This window comes from Cnephaeus nilssonii, assembly GCF_951640355.1.
Source record: "Cnephaeus nilssonii genome assembly, chromosome: 16".
NCBI classification, from domain to species: domain Eukaryota; kingdom Metazoa; phylum Chordata; class Mammalia; order Chiroptera; family Vespertilionidae; genus Cnephaeus; species Cnephaeus nilssonii.
Genome location: NC_137087.1, coordinates 22,560,708 through 22,585,033, shown reverse-complemented (window position 1 = coordinate 22,585,033; position 24,326 = coordinate 22,560,708). Strand labels below are relative to the sequence as shown.

The window sequence follows — 24,326 nt, the reverse complement described above, 5'->3', positions numbered from 1 at the left end:
ACATGACATCTAAGTGATCTTTCAGAACACAGCTTCGCTCGTCTTATTCTACTGCTTACCATCACCCAATGGCCTCCTGCTCCTTAGAGCAGAAAACCCAAATGCTTTACCAAACTTACAAGGCGCTGCATGATGATCTGGCTCCTGTCAAGCTCTCCGACCTTGACTCACAGCACTCTTCCCCCTACTTCACTGGCTTCAGCCATACGTTCTGTTCACAGAACACGCAAGCTTTTCCCCTTAGGGCTGTTGCATTTGCTGTTCCCCTGCCTGAAATCATTTCTCCCAGCTGTTTAAACATCTGGCTCACTCTCTACCTTGACATAACACTTCCCCTTCTCAGAGAGCTGATCACCTTATCTCACCGCCCCCAGTCACTCATCACAACCTTACGTATTGATTTACGTTTACCTATTCTGTCTTCACTGGAGACACCATTGGAATGAAAGCTAGAGGCAGTGGCAGTGTCCATAACAGCATGGCATATGCCAATGAGCTAGAACGGAAGGTAAAGCTCAATAACTACGGGATTTCAAAAGAGGGAGAGAGCCCTAATTGGTAGGGCTCAGTGGATAGAGCCTCAGCCTGCAGACTGAAGGGTCCCAGGTTCGATTCCGGTCAAGGGCATGTACCTTGGTTGCGGGCACATCCCCAGGTGGAGGTGTGCAGGAGGCAGCTGATCGATGTTTCTCTCTCATCGGTGTTTCTCACTCTCTATCCCTCCCCCTTCCTCTCTATAAAAAATCAATAAAAAATATATATATTTTTAAAAAACAAAAAAAAGAGGGAGAGCGAGCTCTAGAAGGAAGGGGTAATCCAGGACATTTTCCTGGAGGGAGCTATATTTGCCTTGATGCAAAAAGGAAAGATGTCAATATCATAGGAGAACAGTGTTCCACTAATTTTATTTCTCAAATATCCCTCAGATCCACTGCCTCTCCATCTTTACAGCTACTGCCCTGGTACAAACTGCAGTTATATCTTGTTTGTTGCCTTTATATGTTATATTTACCCCTCCTCCTCTGTTTCACGTTGTGTAAACCCAAATACAGCATTTGAATTCTAGTCAGGGTGTATGTAGTGCTAAAATTAAAAATCTCAATATAACTATTTTAGAACTACTGAAAGTGACACATTAACTTTATTGCCTGGGTGATAACAGTAGGGCTAAAATGAATGGTTTTCTCATTAATTTTCTCATGTAATTTTCTCATAGTGCCATGCCTCAACTTTGACGGCCCATCTTGCCATTAGTCAATAACCTTAACAAGCACAGTAATTACAGTCAATCATGTCTGCTTTAGTTCATTGATTACTTTGCTACTTCTTTTTCAACTTGTTAATGAAAATTCTCAGCACAGACCTTCGGGGTGACATTTCTTTTATTAATTAACCATCCTATCAGTCCCTTGAATATATTAAACTAGAGCATCTTATATTGAAATTGACATTTACTGTCATTGAACCTGCCTTTTCATTTCCATTTTTTAAAGAAGAGATTATTACATTACTTCCAAATGGTTAACATCCTTAATTCTTACTTGATACAGCTTTTAAAATGTTGAAGAAATTGTCTTCTTTTTGTGATCCCAACCTCAAAAGCTAGTACTAAGTGATGTAAACAATGGAATATCTTAGACTAAAGGCACTCAACAAAGCTAAGCGGTTGGAATCATTTTGGGCCTCCTATGAATACCAAGTTAAGTTTACCTTTGGAACAAACTGTCTCTTTGTTCTGATAAAAAAACAAATACAGTAGATTTTCTAGTTACCCAAATGTAAAGCAAGTCTCACCTAAAATGTGCTGAAGGAAATGACTGTTTCACAGAGAAATTCAGTGAGGTGTATCTCTGTAGATTTTTATTGCTTCTTAAAAAGAACCATTTCTTTCTCCCTGCATAAATTTACATAGTTCTCAAACCCCCTTTATAAAGTAAACATTTCCAATGTCCTTTCTTACCATCCTGAAATTAAATTCATAGTTATCAACCACACACTATCTATACTGTCTTTCAAAGTATATTTTATATGTAGATATTCTTAATTAACCACCCTATCGGGACATGAATTTGCACAAATTACATATTTGCACTTCATCACACAAGTGCTCAGGCACTCTTACAGTGGAACACATAGTAAAGGAGTCCCTTTCCCCCTTGTGACAGAATCACTGTGAGTGAGACAGCTACAAATGTAGGTTGATAAGGATACACTGTATTAGCGATTCGAACACAACAAGCAGTGTGCCATCGTGATGTGATTTTTCTGAAATGCTGAACAACTCTTGATATAATACGGAACAAAACAAACTTCCTTTGATAAACCCAAGTTGTTGCATTCCTGGAAAATTTAGTGCAAAAAAATATAATTAGTGTTCATAAGTAAAACCAGAGTTAGGTTCTAGGCTTAGAAATTATAAGTAGGATCCACATGAGTGTACAGTGGGATATTTGAGAACTGCCAAGGATGTGGGACAGTTCATTTTAGAGGAGAGTGCCACACACTGCAACACCTCTGAGCTTCTTTTATTACATGCCACTGTGCCCCACAACTAGAAACAAAGGGAGGGAGGGAGAGAGGGAGGGAGGGAGGGAGGGAGGGACAGAGAGAGGGAGGGAGGGAGGGAGGGAGGGAGGGAGGGAGGGGGGAGGGAGGGAAACCTGTAAAGAGCCCTACCAGGAATGGCACAGCACAACCTGGAATCAGGACTACCAAAGTCCCAAACATGTTTTTCAGAGAATAATTCAGATTTCCCTTGAGGGGTCCCAGATTGAAGAGGGTGCAGGCTGGGCTGAGGGACACACACCCCACACCCCATGCACAAATTTCGTGCACCAGGCCTCTAGTTTTTTATAAAATTGGATCATTTATATTCTCCCTACAATTTATTTTCAACTTTTTACTCTCTCAGGGCACATAGTACTTGATAAAACAATGGATTTACAGTCTCTGCATAGCCATTTAACTATACAGTATACTCACCTAACAGAAACATTGACTTGTTATATTGCTTTTATATCGTAAGATCTGACTGTCTAATGTGCTCTAAGGACAAGGGACTTTATTCCTCCCAGTATTATCATTTGTCACATGGCAGAGTCCCTTGACTAAATCCAAAACAGAAAACAGTGATGATTAATATTGTAACAGAACCAAGATAATCAAGGTGGGGAAAAAATAGATGGAGATGGGAAGATGAGAGAGAGAGAGAGAGAGAGAGAGAGAGAGAGAGAGAGAGAGAGAGAGAGAGGTGAAAAGCTTGCTCCAAGACCAGTGTTAGAGACTGGTTGTAGGAAATTCAAAAGGCTCAAGAATGTTAAAGCTTGCCCCATGCCACTCCTAATTCCCAAAAATCTTGAAGTGTTTAGGTATTATTATAGATACATAAGGTACACCTTACTCAACAGTAAGTAGAATTTTTTAGAAGCTCTAAAGTGAGTAGAATTACTTTTAGAAACCCCATAAAACAACCCCAGTTCCTTTTAGACCTCAGGAAAATAGTCATGTTTAACTATTCCCTCTCCCCACCTACCCAATCAATTACAAAATTCTAATGATTTTAAAAATTCTCTCTCTCCATTTCCCTTGATTCTTATCAATGGTCACCTATTGAAATAGCTTTCTAAGTGATTTTGCAACTGTTAGCATTCTCAGTATTACAACCTCCACCACACCCTAACCCTACCACTCCATTCTCCAAATTACAGAGTTCTTTCTAAAATACAGTCTGATTATTTAATTATTTTGCACACAAAGTCTTCAGGGAACTTCCAGAATAAAATATAAACTCTTTAGTTTGACATTCAAAGCCCTTTACCATCCGGGCTTTCTCTACTTTTCCAAATACCAATACGGAATATAGCATACAAATATACCAAGAACAAGAGATCTTTATGTCTCTGAGTAGTTTTATTTCGATGGTAAAAGCATACAGACACATAGAGTACTTGCCAGTTCCTACACAAACCATAGTCTTCTTTTTTCAATGAGCTGCCCCCAGATACCCTCCAACCAATCCATAAGAGTGTCCATTTCCACACACCCTAACCGACCCTCTGCCTTACCAAACTTTTTATTTCTGCCAATCTGATGGGTGAAAAGTGGTCTCTTTTAAGAAGTAAAATTCGTATTCTTTTCATCATGAGTAATAGTAGGTTCATTTCATTTGTATGAAAGTCATCTGTGTACCATTTCCCACACATGGCCTGTCGCTCCCTATTATTTTTCCACTGGCTGCTTTCATATTTAACTGTCAGAGCCCTTTATATATTAAGGAAATTAGTTATCTCGTACAGATGTTGTCCATCTTTTCCTGCCAATCTGTCACCCATTCTCTGATTTTACTTAGGGTATTTCTTACTTAGCAGATGTTTATAATCCCTACGTAATCCCAAATACAAAGACTACTGGATCTGGGTTTTGTAACTGAATAGCATTCCCTACCCCAAGATGATGAAGAGGATGCCCATGGGAACTATGCAATCATCTAGTAACTCTAATTTCTTAATGTACTCAGATTTTCTAGTACTTCTAGTTTTGGATATTTAAATGTGACCCATTTGCAATTGATTCTGATGAAAGAAATGAGGTAGAACCCATTTTTATTTCCTCCAAATGGATAGCTAGGTATCCCAGCATCATATTTTCGGATTTTCTTCTCCTCACTAATTTTAAATGAATTTGATGGCACACTCATTTCCCATATACTATAAAGAGAGACCTCTTTGGAGGGCTTCTATTCTATTGATTCATAAGTCAATACCTAAGTTTTTTCAAATGCTGTAAAATCTCCTTTTTCTCTCCCTATTTGAATGTGTTAGAACTGGTCACTCATCATCACTACTCCTCTTTTTCACAATTTTATCCGCTAATCACACATTTCTATTTTTAACATGAACTTTAGAATCAGCTTATCCAGCTCCCCCAAAAAAATCCTATTAATTCTTCAAGATTGTGCTAAATATATGGAACAATTTAGGAAAAATTAAACTCGACAAGGACAAGGACAAGCACTGCCTTTCCATCTGTTCAGTCATCTTTTATTCTCCTCCGTAGAGCTTTGGAGTTTTCTCCCTATTTGTGCTCTGCACTCATCATTACATTCGTTCCAGTTTATTTTCTCTTCTGTTACAATTACCCACTTGGCCTTGATCTTTCTTCCTTTCACTCTCAGGTAAAAGAAGATTAAGGAAATCATTTTCCCTTCAGTTTATGGCAATTATCACTATTAGTCTGTGTCATGTCCCTCTCCTGTTACTTGATTCTCTTGTAGCTTGAGTCCCTCTCTTTCTCCACACTGTATCTCTGTGTTTGTATTTGTTCTGGAGAAAAAATGTGTATTGTTTTATGTGCACATATTTTTGTTTCACATAAATGGTATTAGTGTTTTATTTCTCACTTTTTCACTGAGTCCCATGACTTGACCATTCATTCATGTTCATGTGTTTTCACTTCTAATTACTGTATAACCCTCATGCTGTGCATCCACCATCCTTAACCTACCTATTTTCCCAGTGATAGACACCCAGTGTGCCTTCGACTTCCCTGCCATCAAAAGCGCGGCAGCAAACACTCTGGCAGTCATACTTAGGATAATGTCATTGACTGGGACAAACAAACCCAAAATTTCAGTGCTTAACAAAGTAAGTTTCTTCCTTGTTCATATAACAGTCCAAGCAGGTATTCCTGGGAGGGGAATATCCTTCCTTCATGTGGCGGTACAGAGAGATTACATACTTTGCCCAAGGTCACAACAAAGAGTAGCACAGCCAAAAATTCAAATCTCGGTTGTCTTATTCCACAGTCTGCTACGCATGTCTCTTTACGAACATGTGTGAATATTTGTAGCACTGTCTTTATTATAGATTAAGATCTCATATTGTGTTAGATATCAAACTATTGTCTCTTCTGCTCCTATGCTTTGCTTTTGTGATATTGGAGTTGAAGCAACAAACTACTCCCCTTTGTCAGCTGGCTTACTGTTGTTGGTTTCTTCCAAGGGCGCTAGAAGGCAAGAGAGTAGATGACATTTGCTTCTTTCTATCTCCTTGCTATTCATGCAGCTCAGCCCATCAGCCCATCAGCCCATCAGCCACAGCCGTCCAGTGTCTGCTCCTCTACTCTCCCAGAAATGACCCCTCAACCCGGCAGCTCTCTCTCCTCAGACGACTGAGTCCCAGCTCCAACCAGGACCCTGCTCCGTGCTTGAAGGTTCTAACTCCAGCCTCTTCCCTGTGTGTTCTCCCGAGGATGATAGCTGTTTCCTATTTTCTCTCTGGTTTCCTCAATTTTCAACCTTCCAACACCAATTTAGCCATTTCCCAATAGTCATTTATTTTTATTGAACCTCCTAGTGTGGTTTCTGGTTTCTTGACCAGACTCTGGCTGATACACATATACAGTCAATTCTCATTAGTTTTGCTATAAAGTTGCCACAAACACTGAATTAGTGATGCTGAACCACTGCTCCTGGGAGAAATACAGTTCCTGTGAATCTGTAGTAACAGTATTTCCACTGCAATCAATACTTCGCCTTGTTTTATGTGTGTCTCTGTTTAAAAACACCTAACTTAACATTATGGCTATTACAAACACTGAACTCTCAGCCAACAGCACTGTAACTCATGTCTGAGCGAAACGTACCTAACACAAATATTTTCTCCATCAGTACATCCCGCCGCCGTGTGCTCGAGAACACCAGAGAGCACTTCAGCACTGTGAGCAGGTGCCATTTTAAACAGTGAACTCACCACCATAGAGCACACAAATGCAGAAAACGTGGCTCTGAACGGACCAGGAAAATGACACATGTGTAGTGTGAGAGCTGAAGCGAGAACACAGAGCATCGCCCTGGGTAGCTGGGAACATGCTCCCCCTCATCAGGCGACTCAAATTTTTCTCCATTTTGTGCATGTTGGTAAATGACTTCACAAGCGCTGAGTGTCGATTTGGGGTTCACAAACAAATTTTAGCAAGTAGGCGAATTTGTAAATATAGAGTCTGTAAAGAATGCAGATAACTATATATACCCATGGCCTGTCTCCAAAGTCTCTAAGCTGTTTAACTGGTCCATGTGTAATATGAAGACTTTTTAACATGTCTTGATATCTAGTATGATAAATCCCCACCCTTTTCTTTTTTAAGGCTGACTTAGCTATTCTCGTACCTTTGCTATTTCATATAAATTTTAGAATAAATTTATCAAACTCCCCCCAAAAAAACAACTGTAACTTTAATTGAAATGGCAATTTTTATATTAATTAAGAAATAATTGACATATATTAAGTTGCCCTATCTGTTATGGGATATCCCTCCATTTATTCAGCTAATCTTGTCTTAGGATTTCAACATTTTTACCATAGAGATTTTGTATATTCCTAGATACCTTAGAAATATTGTCATATTGTGAATGGATTTTTAATTGTATTTTCTAGTTGGTTATGATGAATGCAAAGAAATACTATTCATTTTTTAAAACTGATCTCGTATCTGGCAATCGTGCAGAATTCTCCCTAGCCTCACATTTCCCAGTTGGTTCCTGTATCGTCTACAAGAGATGAGACAGTGCTCCTTTCACAGCCCCCGCCCTGCCCCTCGGATGCCCCAGCCGGACCACCCTGCTGGACTTGTTTCCTGTCTCCAAGGCCCAGCTCAAACATTACCTTCTCTGACAAGTCTTACCTCACTGCCTGGCCTCCTGCACAACTATCAACCAGTCCTCCTTGCTTGCCACCTCGGTTAAATGTGCCACTCACACGCTTCTATAACACTTTCCACAGACCTCCATTCTACTACTCAGCATGGTGCATCCAAATTACTGGTTTACATATATCTCCACAAAAGAATAAACTCTACCATATCTTATTTATGCTGATACACGGAACACCAAGCATGGTACCCAACACATAATACTCGTGGGATACATGGTTGTTAAGTAAGTGAATAAACTGAGCAGCTAAAATGTTACACACTGCTCATTCAGCACATGGAGAGAGCAAATCGATACTAATATAATCACTTATGTCAGTAACTCACGTTAAATTGGTTTCTCACTTCAATAAATATATGCACAAAATCTCCAAAATTATACAAAATAAAAGTAAAACCCAACCATGCTTCCTTTATTTTTCAATTAGTATTTTAAGTTATGTTGCTAAGAACTAAGCAAATTCAAAGATTACAATAAAACTTTAAATGAGCTTATAATTAATAATACGCTAATGTATATATTTCCCTGCAATTTCTGGGAAATCTGTAATGTTATAATTACAGTGAAAACACAAGTACTGCTCTACAAAAGATAACTTCCTGTGAAAGACAGAATTTGAGTTTTAAAAAAGAAAAATTAAATAGGAATTTGAGAGAATGCTTTTTTAAAACATTTCTTCCATAAAAATTTGAAATTTTTCATTTTAAAGGTTAAATTTAACTGTCAGAGAAAGAGCCAGGTTTTTTATGAACATGAAATATAAACAATTTAAACACTGTCACAAAAATTAAGGTCTAAGATCAATCTCAGCAACAACGGTGGTTCTAGAGTGAAACAAACACTAATATTACCTCTAAGAGTAACAGCTAATAGTTAGGGAATTTATTATGTCAGACGCTATGCTAGCACTATAGATACAATATAATGCTCACACCTATAAATTATAACTTATACATAATATGATGTTCACATCTATAAATTATAGTGTGTATATATAATATAATGTTCACATCTATAAACAAGATATCTTAGATTACTAGACTATTAGATGAGAAAACCTATGTTAAAAGGGATTTATTTGCCAAAAACACAAAACTAGTAAGTGGAGAGGTGGTTTTCTGACTCCACAGACCCTCTATTAACCGCTAAGCTCAAGTAAACAAGCGCCTGTATGATGAAATTAAAGGTACGGAAAAGCTAACCAGCTCCAAAATATCTTCTTCAATTACTTACAGTCTTCAAATTCCTGCTTTTAAAGACTTCAAGATAGCATGGACTGTAAAAATATTTGATGGAAGAAGTGAATCAAAAAGGACTAGACCAGAGAATGCGACGCTGAGCAGCAGAGGGCCAATGAGTTGAGGAGATTGGAAGTACATAGACCTAAAAGAAGTGACAAAAGGAGGAGGCATGAAATGAAAAGCACAAAATCCAAATAAGTTAACATTGTAACCACCCACTATTGCCTGCTTTACAGTTTCACCAAATTTGTCTATGCCTCTTTGGCGACATGCGAAGATCTAGTTAAGTATTTACAAAAAATAGCATGGTAAGCAAGTAACTGCTCCCCCATCCTTTCTTCTAAAAAGAAAACCTTCTACAGTACAATCGTGGAAAATAAGGAGAATTAACTTAAAAGATATTAATCAGCCTTTAAATATTAAGTTTATAAAATATTTTTAATGACATGGGCAATGCTTATTCTATAATTTGTCAAAAAAAGATCAAAGCTTAAAATTGTACAGATAATATTTTCTAAAATTTGTAAAATTATTCATAGGAAAAAAAAGGCTTGAAAGAAATTTTGAGGGAAGATACCTTTGGAAAAAATATATATATCCTTTTATTTCCATCAGGATTTCTAGGCCAAGCCCAGTAATTTGTCAAAAGCAACTTTGACAACACTAGAGGGCGCTTAATCGGCGCTATGATTGTGGTTTCCAAACTCAAACCGTGGGGCCTACAGCATCCCAACCACCTGAAGGAGTTGTTAAAACAGCTTGCTGGACCCCATTCCCCGAGGTTCTACCGGAATTCAGTAGATACTGCAGTTCTTTTTTAAAAACTGGGCCATCTTAATGTTTTTTACAATAAAATAAATAGTTCTCTTGATGACTGCAGGCATGTTACCTGTGTGATGATACTCGAAACATCACAGTAAAGGAGTTTTCCTGATCGGTGCACTGTCTTCCATCATTACAAGGAGTCACTTGCTGTCAAACCAGTAAGACTGCATTTATGCATCCATCATTTTCAGGATTGTTGGTAACTGGGCATGTTTTCCCCAAATAGCCCTGCCTCCTGGTGTCACAGGGCCCAACTTGCTCACTGTCACCTCGATGACAGTACCTTTGGGAATAACACCCAAAGTTGTAGAAAGAGGGGACGAGAGATTCTTTACACCGAGTATTGTCAGGCAAAAGGTGGCTTTCAGTTCAGGGTGTGTTATGTGGGCCAGCTTGAAACGCAAGCCCCTTGGCCTTTCATATTTCGGTGGTTTTCGAGTACAGCCATCTCCAGCAAAGCAGACTGGAGTAAACATCCTCCTGCAGGCATTCTTTTTTCTCTTTTCTGTTCCAATAACTTTTGATATCTCTGCTTCTCCCTCGGCATGAACTTTGAGCAATGGGACTTTCCATTTTCCCCGCTTTCTTTTTTCATTTTTTTGTTTATTATATTGCAAAGTACTTTAGCTCCGACTGTCCTTCTCTGCCCAGTAGATATGCAGATACTGCTCCTTGTGGCATCTTTCCATCATTCTTTTATTTGGTGTTTTCTCTTTTCATGCATCATATATATATATTTCCCCCCCCCCCCAGAGAGGGAGAGAGATAGAAACATCAATGATGAGAGAGAATCAGAACCTCCTGCACTCCCCACACTGGGGATGGAGCCCGGGCATGTGCCCTGACCAGGAATCGAACCATGACCTCCTGGTTCATAGGTCGACGCTCAACCACTGAGCCACACCAGCTGGGCTCTCTTTTCATTTGTATTTTCTCAGCATGGTGTTGTTTATGATAGAGCTTGGCCTTCAGACCAATCATCCTCTTTGCCCTCTTTGAACACTCATGAGCCTCTCCCCTTCCCCCTCTCTCTTTCTATCACAGTAATCCACACAATATCCACAGCACTCACAGTGTAACTCGGGATATGAGTTTTGTGGCAGGTCACCGGAGCCATGGGTGCATTCCCCCGGTGTGAAGAAGCTCTCAACCTTCAGGCTCAGAGACCCACAAGCCAACTGCACACCACTCGCAGCAGGAAAGGCAGAAGCTGCAGTTCTAACACACTCACAGGCGATGCCAACGCTGCTGGCCTGGGACCCACACTTTGAGGACCACTGGTCTAAATAATTAATGATTAAACTAGTATGAATGTACATGTTTATATAGAAACACTTAATTAACATGCAATTTAATTTCTTTATTATTTTATTATATTATTCTAGTTATTTTCTATTTAATTTACTATCTGTAATTATTAATAATTCTAGCTGGGTGCTCATTTATAAAGCCCCATAGTTACCTAGATCTGTTAGAAGTACTACCTGTTATGTGGTATTTTATTCCCCACTGGGGGAAAAATAGGCCATCTGTACATCTGATGGATAGGATGAGACAACCAATCTGGCCCAACTACTACCCACGGGTAACCAAAGCTGGCGAGAATCTGCTCTACAGAGAGAATGGTGTTTCCTTACTAATTCCTAAATCTTACTTACAAAATGAACAAAGAGCTGTTCATAAGAAAAGTGGGAATTTGAAGGCAATCTAATCTTTCCAAATAGGGGAAATGAAAAGATAGAAGCACTCTCTGGCACTTTTCCTACTCTTTTTTTCTCACCGTCCCCCTAACAGTATCAGAAATTACTCTCCATGAAATCTCTCCCACAGCAAGCCCTGTTCAAAGGAGACGCTCCATCACAGAATGACAGTGATGATCGTTCTATACAGCATGTGACCAAGAGCAGCATAATGTGCTGCTGAAAAACAGCAGAAACATTTACAGATCTATTAACTTATTTGTTAAATGAACCATTTCTTGATGAGATTTTCCCACTCGCTAGCCCACATTTTCGAAGTTCTGTAGCAGTACTTTTCTAAATACCCTAAAACAAAAACCATGAAGACAATATTAATCTAATTTTTTTACTACATCTGTTCTAATTCAATGTCTGCATTGCTAGGTTCAAAGAACACAATGGAAGGAAGGACATTAATATCCTTTTGTAATTCTCTGATAAGAAAACTATAAACTCTGTACAACGTAGTTTTGAATGAACTGAATAATCAGAATATTATAATTTGGCTCATTTCCTGAGTGACTGATAGATTAAGACCAAATTTACGTTCTAATGAAGAAATCAATATCAAGATTTGGCAATCCTTTTGAGGTGAAAAAAACATTCGAAACTACATAGAGTTGGTGGTGGTTGAACAACATTATAAATGTACTAAATGCCACTAAATTTCTCACTGTAAAATGATCAATTTTATGTTACGCCAATTTTACCTCCATTTTTTAAAATATGTCAAACAAAAATTGGCAATACAACTTTCACAATTACCAAGTTCTCTCAAAACTCTTGCTCTTGACACTATACAAGAGGAAAAAAACTTTTCAAAGGAAAACGTTGGATTTCTTACGCATAAACCATATGGACAAATCATCTTAAATGCTAATCTCCCGATTTGATTGGTGTCCCCCACCCACCTGGTTCTTCCTTCATTCTCCCAGGAACAGAAGGGACAGTCCGAATCTGACTGCACATATGTTGTTCATAATTCCAGGGAAAACCTCAGAAATTTCTGAGAAAAACTTTACACATGTACAGCTAAAAGGCAGAGGTACGCAGGTTACTTTTAACTGGATCAGATTCAGGTGGCCTGCCTCTTTCAAAATAAATACAAAGTTAAGCCCTCTTATTGGCATTTATTTTAAAAGAATGTTAAGACTTCTTGTTAAACTTTGATAAAACTTACAAACTTTTACCCAGCCACACTATCAAACATATGCATAGTTGAAAAATATATTTCCCCTCTCATTCACCCTTTCTGAGGAAGCTACTGGACTACATGCTCCCTAAACTGAGAAAATAAACTGTGAAAGAGGAAGATGTGATCCAGGAAACAACAGAATACATTAAAGGAGAGGATGACAGGTGAGCAGCAGGCTTATGAGCAACTGGTCCAGATTGGAGCAGAGAAAAGAAGAGCTCTAAAGATACTGGATGAAAGGAAAAAAAGAGGGAGGGAGGGAGGGAGGGAGGGAGGAAAGAAAAGGGGAAAAGAATTGTGAAGGAAGAGTGGGAGATAAATATAATAGATAGCCTCATGTGTTTAAATAGAATGAGGGAATATGTGATACCTTAATCAATAAAGAAATTTTTTAAAAAAATAAAAGAATGAGGGAGCCCGGTGGGTGTGGCTCAGTGGTTGAGCATCAACCATGAATCAGGAGGTCATGGTTCAACCAGGTCAGGGCACTTGCCCAAGTTGCTGACTCGATCCCCAGTAGGGGGCGTGCAGGAGGCAGCCAATCAGTGATTTCATCATTGATATTTCTATCCCCTTTCCTCTCTGAAATCAATAAAAATATTTTTTAAAATAAATATAATGAGAAATGTATAGTTCTGTCATAGAATTTGGGATGAATTGGTGATAATCATATAGAAAATTAAGCAGACAAAAAAGAACAATATAATCATTAATTTCTGGGAAAACAAAGGTTCTAGAGAAAGGAAATTTAATCATAGCATATTATGTGGCTTAGCTATGAGTAATAATTACATAATCATAGTAATATAAACACTGAATATTGTCTTAACCAAATATCATCACATAATTTAAAAGGTAAGAGACAGGAAAAGGAGGAGTATATTTAAAATGCTGGTGGCTTATATTTAATAGTAAATAGCAAAGAGATAAAATCTGAAACTAAAAATTTCAGAAGCAGTAGTGTAAGAATATTGTTTAGAAAGATGGAAGTAAATACCAGAACAAACAACTGCAAGGGTTTAGGGTGGTTATTGTAGCTGGAGAGTGACATGTGAGAAAGGGAGCCTGGGGCTGGAACACTGTATTTCTCATACTTCTCACCATATAGTAGTTTTCTTTTAACAAGTGTTCGTATCACTAGGTGAAAAGTAAAGCTTAACTGAAAACAGTTTTTATAGCCCTGGCCAGGTGGCTTAGCTGTCTGAAGTGCTGTCCTGTACATCAGAAGGCTGCAAGTTCCAATTTTGGTCAAGGTGCATAAGGGAGTTAACTGATCAATGTTTCTCTCTCACATCACTGTTTCTCTCTCTCTCTCTCTCTCTGTCTCTCTCTGTCTCTCTCTCTCTCTCTCTCTCTCTCTCTCTCTCTCTCTCTTCCTCTCTTTAAGTATATGCTTGGGTGAGGATTTAAAAAAAGAAAGAAAAATAATATTTATAGATTTTCATAATATGAACTGTTGAGCTTGTATTTAAAAAATCAAAGTACTGTGCTTAAATTAAAACATGTTCATGAATAAATTGATGTTTATTCACTTAAATTAAAATCTTATTTGAGCATCTGATAGGACATAGTCTTAGAAAAAGTGTCATAAAAATCTCAAAAATCAGAATTTTAACAACCTGTTACTAATTTCACCCAAGCTGAGATGCCCCTTTTCTATGCTCTAAGCCCTTATTATTATTATATAGAAATACAAATATAATTTTCTCATTAAAAAAATACACTGTTGCCCTGACCAGTTTGGCTCATTGGCTAGAGTGTCGACCTGCAGACTGAAGGGTCCCAGGTTCGATTCCGGTCAAGGGCATGTACCTTGGTTGCGGGCACATCCCCAGTAGGGGGTGTGCAGGAGGCAGCTGATCGATGTTTCTCAACGATGTTTCTAGCTCTCTATCCCTCTCCCTTCCTCTCTGTAAAAAATCAATAAAATATATATTTTTTAAAAATACACTGTTTTATGGTAAAAAATGTAACTCTTTATTCAGAGCTTATTGGTAATACAGTGGCCCTACATCTTACTACATATTTACGTGAATAATGAGCCAACAAAATAAAAATGGGCAGAAGTTTTATAATCAAAATATTGTTCTAGTAGAGTATGAAATTAGATAAAATAGCTTCTAATTTAATATCTCTCACAACATATTCATTTCTCATTATTTTTTTATTTGCCCCTGTAACTCTATAAAACCTGAGTATTAAAACTGTGCAATATAGCTTACCAAGAAAATATTAAGATTTAGGTTAAAGATGACAAATTGAACACACCTTTATCTGCCTTCCCTCTCAATATGCCATGAAAATTGTAGAGTTGAGCAAACAAGTCAAGTCCCTAAATGATCAGAGAGCAAACACACCAAACCGGGAACAGTGTTTAGGAGAAAAATGCACAGAGAAGGGAACATGAACAGATTCCCAGTCCCTACTGCCCATTACATAGCAAAAAAAAAAAAAAAAAATGTAATTGGTAGCTATGTAATGTAAGTACTTGCTCAGAAAGAAAAAAATCAAATAATGCTAAAGGAGTTGGAATGAGTTGCTTAGGTACCTCTATTACTCATGTTTATTTAAATTTTTAATTTTTAGATAAAAGCAATATAGTGTATACCTTAAGCCTACATAATGTTATATATCCATTAAATCTCAATTTTTAAAAAGTAGGCAAATGACTTCAATAGGCATTTCTCCAATGAAGATATACTAATGGCCAATAAGCACATAAAAGAGCTCAACATCATTAGTCATTAGGGAAATACAAATCAAAACCACTTCCCATTTACTAAGATGGCTATAATTTTAAAAAATGGAAAATAAGTAATGGCTAGAATGTAGAGAAAGTGGAACCCTCCGACATTGTTGAGGAAGTATAAATGGTACAGCCACTGTGGAGAAGGGTTTGGCAGAACCTCAAAAAGCTAAACATAGAACTACCATATCATCCCACAATTCCACTTCTCGGTATATACCCAAGAGAACTGAAAACAGATGTTTGAACACTTGTACATGAATGTTCATAGCAGCATTATTCATAAAAATAGCCAAAAGGTAAAAACAATTTAGTGATGAGTAGATAAACAAAATGTGGTATACCTATACAATGGAATATTATTCATCCAAAAAATAAATGAAATTCTGGCCCAGCCGGCATGCTCAGTGGTTGAGCGTCGACTCTGAACCAGGAGGCCACGGTTCAATTCCCGGTCAGGGCACATGCCTGGGTTGCAGGCTTGATCCCCAGTGTGGGGTGTGCAGGAGGCAGCCAATCAATGATTCTCTTTCATCATTGATGTTTCTATCTCTCTCTTCCTCTCTGAAATAAAAATAAATTTGAAAAGAAATAAAATTCTGAAACATGCTAACCATGGATAAACCTTGAAACCACTGTGCTAAGTGAAATAAGCCTGACCCAAAAGGATAAATATTGTACTATTCCACTGATATGAGGTACAGATAGAGGCAGAAAGTAGAATAGAGGTTACCAAGTGCGGGGGTAAGAAGGAATGTAGAGTAATCGTTTAATGGGTACAGAGTTTCTGTTTGGGATGAAAAAAAAATTCTAGAAATGGATAGCTGTGATGGTTGTATACAACATTGTAAATGCACTCAATGCTCTGGAATTGTCCATTTAAAAATAAACGGGTAGACTTCATGTTATGTATATTTTATCACAATTTTTAAGGGCAAGAAACTAAAATATTGTCAAAACATATACATACAAAATTTTGAATAAAATATCAATACATACTATAACATGGATGAACCTTGAAAACATACTTAAGTGAAAGAAGCTGGACCAAAATAACCCACATATCATATGAATGCACTTATATGAAATTTACAGAATATGCAAATCTATAGCAAAAGATGAGTGATTGCCAGGCTGGGGTTGTGGGGGAATGGGGAGTGGTTAACGAATGGGTTCAGGGTTTCCTTTTGGAGTGATAAACATATTCTGTAAGAGACAGTGGTGATGGCTGCACATCATGAATGTACTGGAAGCCCCTGAAATGTACACTTTACTGGTTAAATGGCTATGACATCATTAGGCGACAGGAGTTTTTCAGCTCCATGTCAATCTTATGGGACCACCATTATATACTCAGCCCATTGTTGACCGGAATGTCATTATGACTGCACATTATATAAAACTGCATTGTTGCCCTAACCGGTTTGGCTCAGTGGATAGAGCGTCCGCCTGTGGACTGAAGGGTCCCAGGTTCGATTCTGGTCAAGGGCATGTACCTTGGTTGTGGGCACATCCCCAGTAGGGGGTGTGCAAGAGGCAGCTGATCGATGCTTCTCTCTCATCGATGTTTCTAACTCTCTCTCCCTCTCCCTTCCTCTCTGTAAAAAATCAATAAAATATGTTTTTTTTAAAACAAACTGCATTGTTGTAGACTAGAGAGCAATTTCCCCGACAGCCGTGAAGAAGCCAACTGCCATGCTGTAGGGAGGTTCTACATGACAAGATACCGTGGGCAGCTTCTAGGAGCCGGAAATGTTCCTCCACCAACAGACAAGTCCTGCAACTACAGGAACTGGACTCTGCCAGCAACCAGTGACCTTGAAAGAGGGCCCTGAGCCTTAGATGACACCACAGGCCCAGTCACCATCTTGAGATCTGGTGAGACCCTAAGTAGAGGACCCGGTCAACCCAGGACCACACTCTCCTGACCCACAGAAACTACGAGATAACAAATTCATGTTGTTTTAAGTCACTAAGTGTATCATAATTTGTTATACAGCAAAATAAAACCAATATAAGTCATATGCTTACCCCTCGGCCTGAGAAGCGTGGGATACCTTTAGCAGTTGAAGTGAGGTTGCATCCAAATAGGGAGGGGTGGTCCCCCTTAAGCAAAATTTAATTGTCTTCATCGGTTAGGAGGATGGATACTGGAAGAAAGAAGAACAAAAATTATCCAAGACAATATATTCGGTATCTGACATCGCACAGGCCTTCAACATTCAACTCAACTGTCCCCTACCGTTGGCTCTGTCTACTGCCACATACACACTTCTTGATCTACATGACACTGAGCCAGAGACTAACAAAGCATACATGAGGTCAACAAAATCTAGCAAGACCACTGGACTTTTATCTTCTTAAATTTGCCCCTAATTAGGCTATCTCACACTGGGCAAGCCACTCATGGACCTCAGTTTCCTGTCTGTAAAAATGGGGATTAAACTAGCTTTATTGTTTCTTTCAGCATTAAAATTCTATGGAGTTTTTTAATTTAAAGAGAGATCCCACCAAAATAACTCAAAGTACACTTTGATTTGCCATAAGAGAACAAAGAAATGCCATATTGCTTCCAAACACATGCCTATCCCTCTCAGTATTCCACCTCTGCAAGTGGCATTAAGAAAGGTTTTTAGAGAAAGCCACGAAACATTTGCCTTCCACACCCAAATTAGCTTAATAAAAACTACCACATAAAAGAACAGAATCTGGGAGTGGCATGGAGAAGGCAATCAGAACTACCAGGGGACCTTTACAAGGTAAAATGTCCATGGTTGCAAGTCAATGTTGTGTGATATGGTTGTCATGAATCATAATGTATTTAGCTGAGACCGGTTTGGCTCAGTGGGTAGAGCGTCAGCCTGTGGACTCAAGGGTCCCAGGTTCGATTCTGGTCAAGGGCATGTACCTTGGTTGCAGGCACATCCCCAGTAGGGGGTGTGCAAGAGGTAGCTGATCGATGTTTCTAACTTTCTATCCCTCTCTCTTCCTCTCTGTAAAAAATCAATAAAATATATTAAAAAAAAAAAAGAAAAAATGAATCATAATGTATTTGTATTATAATTGTGTGGGAACATATGGATTTTACTTCTTTTCCCTTATTTGCCACTCACTACATTCAATGGCAATGCTTAAAGACCCAATGTTAGATGTAAGAGAACTCATCTGGGAAATTCACACTTTTTGAAAATCTCATCTATAATAATTGTGATCTCTTGGATCATTTTAGCAACATTATAAATCAGGGAAAAAAGCATTTTGGGTTTTTGAAATGCCGACGTTCACTCAAGCTGAAAATTAAATGTGAAATGTAGTATTTCACTTTTGAAAAATTACAAAGAAATTTTAATCACAATTGTTCTCATCAAATACACATTGACTCTTGTAATATTTTTTTTTCTTTTGCAGTGTTCTTTTCTCTTCAACAACAACAAAAAACAACCTCTAAGTTCTCGGGCCCCAACCAACTTTAAAAAAAAAAAATCCCACAGAGTAGAATTTTTGGTTGAACTATTTTAACCATAATCAATTCTCATTACTGTCAAGCTTTTAAGCAGGTCAAGAGAACTCTTAAAAAGGGAAGAGGAGGTTAAGGAGGAGAAAGAGGACTTGATTTATGCTTTTGCCATCCTGCCAGCTCTCAGTCAGACAGGCTGGAGACATTTCTGGAAGTAATCTCACCATGGCTGTCCAAGGAGAACCACAAGTTCGGTTCAAACTTGTGTTGGCTGGTGATGATGGTACTGGAAAAACTGCATTCATGAACGTCACCTGACTGGTGAATTTGACCTTGGGTGTTGAAGTCCACCCCCTTGTGTCGCATACCAACAGAGGACCTATTACCTTCAACGCATGGGATACAGCTCGTCAGGAGAAGTTTTGCGGACGGAGAGACAGCTATTACATCCAAGCCCAATGTGCCGTTACAGTGTTAGATGTAACTTCGAGAGTTGCTTATGAGACTAGTCCTACCTGGCATAGGGATCTGGTGTGAGTGTGTGAAAATATGCCCAGCGTGTTGTGTGTCCACAAAGTGGACATTAAGGACAGGAACGTTAAGACAAAAATCCATCGCCTCCCACCAAAAGAAGAATCTTCCGTGCTGTGACATTTCTGCCAAAAGTAACGACCACTCTGGAAAGCCCTTCCTCCGGTCTGGGCCCCCTAACTTGGGAGTTTGTCGCCATGCCTGCCCTTGTCCCACCAGAGGCTGTCATGGACCCAGCTAAGGCAGCACCACAGGAGCATGATGTGGAGGCTGCTCAGAAACCGCTCTCCCAGACGAGGGTGATGACCTGTGAGAAAAAGGAGCTGGAGCCCAGCTCAGAAGTGCTTTTATAGACACTGTCCCATGACGTCAGTGCTGCAGCGCGTCGGCCACCTGATTATACAGCCAAGTAAAATGTGTGCTTCCCCTTTGGGACACGGAAGGAGATGGACGGGCTTCAGAGTCCATGTGGCAGTTAAAGAATACCTTCATTTTTTTGGACCTGCAGATTTAGCTGCTTTGGAACACAGGTGTTGTTTTCTTACTGAGCTTCACCTGTAAGACTGCTATTGAACTTCACAAGTCAGTGGTGCAATCGTGTTTGTCACTGTCGTTCCCATCCTTTCTCATTTAGAATCAGAATAAAATTGTACTTCAAATTCTTTTTTTAAAAAAAAAAAAAAGGAAGAAAAGGAGTTTTTCAGTAAATATTATCATTCAACTGCACAGAAAAGAATAAAAAGGACTTCAAGATCAAGATGCAACTAAGAAAACGGTAAGATTGAATTATAGGTGATCTCAGGGCGCACATCGAATCTAAGAACAAGATAAAAAGACAAAAAAATGTATTTCTTTTTGGATAGTAGCTATTGGAAACGTGCAAGTAAAGTTCGTATATGATAAAACTTATGCCTAGGAATGTCGATAATAACTGTGTTCCCATATAGTATGCAGAGAGAAACTGGGATGGCTTGTGTTGCTGCCAAATTTAAAGGAAGTAAAATTACTAAAAGCAGCGGTCTCAAATTAGATAAAACTTATTCTTACAATTTTCAAGTATCTTGTTCCCCTTCCACAATTCAATCGATGTAGACACTTAGCAGCGTCATTTAGTTAAGAGAAATAATATTGAAAAGCCGCAAGAAAATTCGCATGGTTATCGCGGTCCTTTAACATCCAAAAGCCCAGCATGTTGTGTGGCCACAACGTGGACATTAAGGACAGGAGAGTTAAGACAAACTCAATCATTTCTGCCAAAAGCAACCACAACTCTGAAAAAAGGCAGGAAGGCAAATCACAGCTCAATATGAAATGTAACATATGAAGTTTCCACGTACAGTTTTAGAAATGTAAACTAGTCAAGGTTGCGGCCAAATCACTCATCAGCAGAGAGAACTTGCGGCCGGCGGGGCCCACGTGTTGCGGTCTGCGCTGCGCATGCGCCCTGGCGCCAGCCGGGCAGCCCGCGGGCCGCGTCCCCGGGCCTCCGTCCTCCGTCCTCCGAGGGGGGCGGGGAAGGCTCAGGCCGCCCCGTTTCCAGAGCTTTAAAGCAATAACGCGAATAAGCCACCTAGTGTGGGAGCTGCACTTTACCAGGGAGGGAATTGATGGCCTTTAAAGAGAGAATGCAGACCTAGCGCAGAACTTGGTTTCCGAAACCACCTCCAAGTCCCCCATCACGTGAGGAGGCTGGGACCACCCTGGACCCCGATTTCTTCCCGGGGGGCTCGGCAGCGAAGGGGTCATCGGGAGAGAAGGAGAAATGGCTGCACCGACGGGAGCCCGGCTGGGGGAGCAAGCCGTCCGCAAAAAGGGAGGGGGCTCAAGGCGACGCAACCACCGCGGGAAACGCTGCGGAGCGACGCGTCCCCGGGGTCGCCGGCGTGGTCCGAAGCGCGGGCCGCAGCGCCCCGCGGGACGGGTCTTGGCTGCACAGCCCTCCTGCACCGAATCGAGACGCGGGAGGGCAAAAGCCGGGGCAGCGACTGGGAGCCAAACAAGGTTGTGATTGTCGGAGCGGGGCGAAGGGCAGGGTCCTAAGACCTCCTGCTGGAAAGAGGTCACCTAAACTAAACTGCGGGCGGCAGTTTCCAGTACCCCCCGGCGCCCACGAAGTAGTTCCCGCAACTTCAGCGCTCAGCCCGCGCGCCACCCCTGGGAGCGGGACTCCGGGAAGCTGTAGGCCCCGCCTACTCCCGGGTCTGGCGCGCGTGCGCAGAGTGATTAATATACTAAGGTGTCTGTGCCTTCCCCTTTCCTTTGTAGCAGCGATGGCCGAGTGGTTAAGGCGTTGGACTTGAAATCCAATGGGGTCTCCCCGCGCAGGTTCGAACCCTGCTCGCTGCGGAAGCGGGCGGCTTCTCTTTTTTTTTATCCTGTATGCTTTTTTAGATGCCTTCAAATGATAGCCCTTACTCTTCCTGTTTCATTTCCCAGACGTGCTGGCTAAATGGAGCACCTACAGAAAAGTTCAATGTGCCAGATAAAAGCCAATAAATGTCAGTGCGACAAACATACGCTGTTTACACTGAAAGATAAAAATCGTCCTTTTGTTCTAAACGGTAAGCCAACAGTTTTAAAATCTTGTTCTTCAAGGTGAACAGCAAAGTCGCAAAATAAAATTAATATAAACAGTGCTGGAGGTTTTCAGGCTATGACAATCTAAACAAGCTATCATCTCATTAAAACTGGTAACAAGGCTAATGCTTCCTCTCCTTCCATCCCAGGATTACCTCCAAGGGTTCCCCCACCACATCCAAAAGTGGTGTGAAATAGGAGATAATAAACACTTCTGAAAGTTCGACTTCTAAACCATGAGATTATATCCACATAATGAAACACTATGCACATAGCCACTAAAATGATGTTAATGACATGGGAAGGCCTTCCCCATGCATTGCCAAGTGCAAAAAGTTGGACAGTTTGAAAAACAATTTCTATTATGATCACATTTTTGTTCAACAATTCAGTTATGTGACAAGAATGGGAGAAAAAGAGAGAATGGATGGGGGCTGTGAAGAAATAACAATAATTTTTATCTCTGGATGGTGGGAGTTAAATTTTCTTAACAGTTTTTAAACTAGTTTTCTATCATATATTGACCCAGTATTGTCTTAATAATAAAAGAAAAATGTTATACGTAAAACTTTAGACAACAAAAAAAAATTTTTTTAAATAACCATAAAAAAAGAAAATTGTGAGGTTAGTCTTTGAGACCCTATACAACCCTTTCTGCTCCCTTTCCGTCCACCTTTCCCTTTCCCCCTCCCACCCCATACTTTCCAGCTGTCCTTGGGAGTTCCCTGACACCTCACGGCTGGAGATAGCCTTCTGTGATACCTGAAGTACATTCCCCCACAGCACCCATCCCACTGTATACAATCGCCACATTCACATCTTCAATCCATCCTCCCTACCCAATCCCATCCTCTTCTGCTCCCATTCAAATCACTTATAAATAACTGCTTTCGTTTCCCAGCTGATCTCCTTCCCTCTTTCAGTCAGGATCACATTGAGCTGCAAATGACAGGAAACCCAACTCCAGTGACTTAACCACGTAGGGGTTTCTCTCAAATCTGGGAGTAGGCACTTCTCAGATGGAACAGGGGACAGGGTTGTTTCCATCTTTCTGCTCTGCCATTCTTAATGCATTATCTCTAGTTTGACCAAATCTCTGTCCCTGTGGTCAACAGAGCCCAGGCTTTGTTCCTAAGATTATTTGATGCTGATCATAACCTCGTTGTCTTAATGCTTAAATGAATGGTCTTGCAAGGCAGAAGGAGGTGGGTGAGTCAGGGTGCTGGGTCGGGCCAGTCTGAATCGGCTGTCTGTCTCTGTTTCCCGATTCCACTTGCCAAGGGATTTCCCTGGCTTCTTACTCTCCTGCCTCACTTACATGTATATCATGGCACAGTACCAGCTCCTCTACAAGGCTGACTTGAGGGTTAGATTCATTTTAGAAACTAACTTATTTCTGAAACGCAGGCAGAGGCGTTCAGAGATGCTGTTATCTGTAGCTTTTCCTGTTGCTGCTTTTGCCATGAAAATTAGCCACTATATCGTTCAGATCTACTTGTGACAATTTGACTTTGGTTTACATTCATCCAGGCTTGAAAAATGACCACTGCTCAGGCAGACGGATGCTTCCTGAGCCACTCATTTCTAACACAATGTATTAGCACCACCTTCGAGTGGTATGTCTTTCTAAATTATTCTGTTTCTCCCCCACCGCTTTTTAAGATTCGTTAAAAAAAAAAAAAGTAATAATAACCGTCTAACCATTTTCTCAAGACTGTCTCTATAAAACATCCAGCCTGTCACTCACTAAGCTGTATAATCATATTTCAATATTTTATTTACTCTTTTTTATTACCTATTATTATTACTACAGCATTTGAGAATTTCTCATTAGAGGGAATGTTTGACTATTGGGGAAATAAAAAGATATTTTCATCTTTCCAGCAAAACCCACCACACAAGCTGTAACATTTCCCAGTTATGACTCGTCTGCAATCCCACCAATTCTGGTGGGTGCTATCCACGTTGTAAAAATGATTAAATTATCAAACTGCTTGTAGGGTATGTCGTTATTCAGGTACGGTGGGGCCAACAGATCAGGAGAAGATTGCCACTGAAAAGATCATGTGTTACAATTCCCAAGGGGAGGGGGGCATGCCACACCAGGGGGTAAAGCAGGGAGCACAGGCCAGGCCCAGGTCTGCCTGCAGGCTGAGGAAGCGAGCGGGGAATGTGGGCTAGAGTGTTTTGGTTCCTGCGGGAAGGAGCAGGAGAGGCAGACGAAGCAGGGTTAGGGGTGGCTAGTCTGAACGATTTCAGCAGGCTATGGGGCATAGGAGTTGTCCCTAGCTGTCCGGTGCCTGGCCT

General features: G+C 40.1%; 1 protein-coding gene and 2 pseudogenes across 3 annotated transcripts in view; 1 reads left to right on the top strand and 2 right to left on the bottom strand.

Annotated features, from left to right (window-relative positions):
• Positions 1 to 24,326, bottom strand: part of CTNNA3 (catenin alpha 3) — a 1,396,025-nt gene that overhangs the window by 1,362,767 nt on the left and 8,932 nt on the right. The window contains exon 2 of the mRNA XM_079794118.1: positions 17,486 to 17,604. The gene's annotated coding sequence lies outside the window, so the exon portion shown is untranslated. The remainder of the gene's footprint in view (positions 1 to 17,485; positions 17,605 to 24,326) is intronic.
• Positions 9,668 to 10,455, bottom strand: LOC307112532 (ribosome biogenesis protein NSA2 homolog; annotated as a pseudogene). The gene has a single exon. The product of its transcript is annotated as a ribosome biogenesis protein NSA2 homolog (transcript).
• Positions 19,057 to 20,949, top strand: LOC307112387 (GTP-binding nuclear protein Ran-like; annotated as a pseudogene). The gene has a single exon. The product of its transcript is annotated as a GTP-binding nuclear protein Ran-like (transcript).